Here is a 2,451-nt window from a genome sequence, read left to right as displayed (position 1 = left end):
TAGTCAAAGAACCGCTGAAGAACCGCTGAAGAAACCCTGAAGAACCGCTGAAGAACCGTTGAAGAACCACTGAAGAAACCCTGAAGAACCGCTGAAGAACCGTTGAAGAACCACTGAAGAACCGCTGAAGAACCGTTGAAGAACCGTTGAAGAACCGCTGAAGAACCGCTGAAGAACCGCTGAAGAACCGTTGAAGAACCGTTGAAGAACCGCTGAAGAACCACTGAAGAACCGTTGAAGAACCACTGAAGAACCCCTGAAGAACCGCTGAAGAACCGTTGAAGAACCACTGAAGAACCGCTGAAGAACCGCTGAAGAACCGTTGAAGAACCACTGAAGAACCGCTGAAGAACCGCTGAAGAACCGCTGAAGAACCACTGAAGAACCGTTGAAGAACCGTTGAAGAACCGCTGAAGAACCACTGAAGAACCGTTGAAGAACCGCTGAAGAATCCCTGAAGAACCGCTGAAGAACCGTTGAAGAACCACTGAAGAACCGCTGAAGAACCACTGAAGAACCACTGAAGAACCGTTGAAGAACCGTTGAAGAAACCCTGAAGAACCGCTGAAGAACTGTTGAAGAACCACTGAAGAACCGCTGAAGAACCGCTGAAGAACCGTTGAAGAACCGTTGAAGAACCGCTGAAGAACCACTGAAGAACCGTTGAAGAACCGCTGAAGAACCCCTGAAGAACCGCTGAAGAACCGTTGAAGAACCACTGAAGAACCGCTGAAGAACCACTGAAGAACCACTGAAGAACCATTGAAGAACCACTGAAGAACCGCTGAAAAAAACGCTGAAGAACCGCTGAAGAACCACTGAAGAACCGCTGAAGAACTGCTGAAGAACCGCTGAAGAACCGCTGAAGAACCGCTGAAGAACCGCTGAAGAACCGTTGAAGAACCGCTGAAGAACCGTTGAAGCACCGTTGAAGAACCGCTGAAGAACCGTTGAAGAACCGCTGAAGAACTGCTGAAGAACCGCTGAAGAACCGTTGAAGAACCGCTGAAGAACCTCTGAAGAACCGTTGAAGAACCGTTGAAGAACCGTTGAAGAACCGTTGATGAACCGCTGAAGAACTGCTGAAGAACCGTTGAAGAACCGCTGAAGAACCGTTGAAGAACCGCTGAAGAACCGTTGAAGAACCGTTGAAGAACCGCTGAAGAACCTCTGAAGAACCGCTGAAGAACCGTTGAAGAACCGCTGAAGAACCGTTGATGAACCGCTGAAGAACCGCTGAAGAACCGCTGAAGAACCGCTGAAGAACCGCTGAAGAACCGCTGAAGAACCACTGAAGAACCACTGAAGAACCGTTGAAGAACCGCTGAAGAACCACTGAAGAACCACTGAAGAACCACTGAAGAACCACTGAAGAACCACTGAAGAACCACTGAAGAACCGCTGAAGTGTGTGTGTGTGTGTGCGCGTGTGTGTGTGTGTGTGTGTGTGTGTGTGTGTGTGCGCGTGTGTGTGAGTCTGTGTGTGTGTGTGTGTGTGTGTGTGTGTGTGTGTGTGTGTGTGTGTGTGTGTGCGCGTGTGTGTGTGTGTGTGTGTGTGTGTGCGCGTGTGTGTGAGTCTGTGTGTACTGAAGAACCGCTGAAAAAACGCTGAAGAACCGCTGAAGAACCACTGAAGAACCGCTGAAGAACCGCTGAAGAACCGCTGAAGAACCGCTGAAGAACCGCTGAAGAACCGTTGAAGAACCGCTGAAGAACCGTTGAAGCACCGTTGAAGAACCGCTGAAGAACCGTTGAAGAACCGCTGAAGAACTGCTGAAGAACCGCTGAAGAACCGTTGAAGAACCGCTGAAGAACCTCTGAAGAACCGCTGAAGAACCGTTGAAGAACCGTTGAAGAACCGTTGATGAACCGCTGAAGAACTGCTGAAGAACCGTTGAAGAACCGCTGAAGAACCGTTGAAGAACCGCTGAAGAACCGTTGAAGAACCGTTGAAGAACCGCTGAAGAACCTCTGAAGAACCGCTGAAGAACCGTTGAAGAACCGTTGAAGAACCGTTGATGAACCGCTGAAGAACCGCTGAAGAACCGCTGAAGAACCGCTGAAGAACCGCTGAAGAACCACTGAAGAACCGTTGAAGAACCGCTGAAGAACCACTGAAGAACCACTGAAGAACCACTGAAGAACCACTGAAGAACCACTGAAGAACCACTGAAGAACCGCTGAAGAACCTCTGAAGAACCACTGAAGAACCGTTGAAGAACCGTTGAAGAACCACTGAAGAACCACTGAAGAACCACTGAAGAACCGTTGAAGAACCGTTGAAGAACCGTTGATGAACCGCTGAAGAACTGCTGAAGAACCGCTGAAGAAACGTTGAAGAACCGCTGAAGAACCGCTGAAGAACCGTTGAAGAACCACTGAAGAACCGCTGAAGAACCACTGAAGAACCACTGAAGAACCATTGAAGAACCACTGAAGAACCGCTGAAAAA

The sequence above is a fragment of the Gobio gobio genome (genome assembly GCF_949357685.1).
Source record: "Gobio gobio genome assembly, chromosome: 10".
Classification (NCBI taxonomy): domain Eukaryota; kingdom Metazoa; phylum Chordata; class Actinopteri; order Cypriniformes; family Gobionidae; genus Gobio; species Gobio gobio.
The sequence above is the reverse complement of the archived record's forward strand: the minus strand, read 5'-3'. Positions refer to the sequence as shown.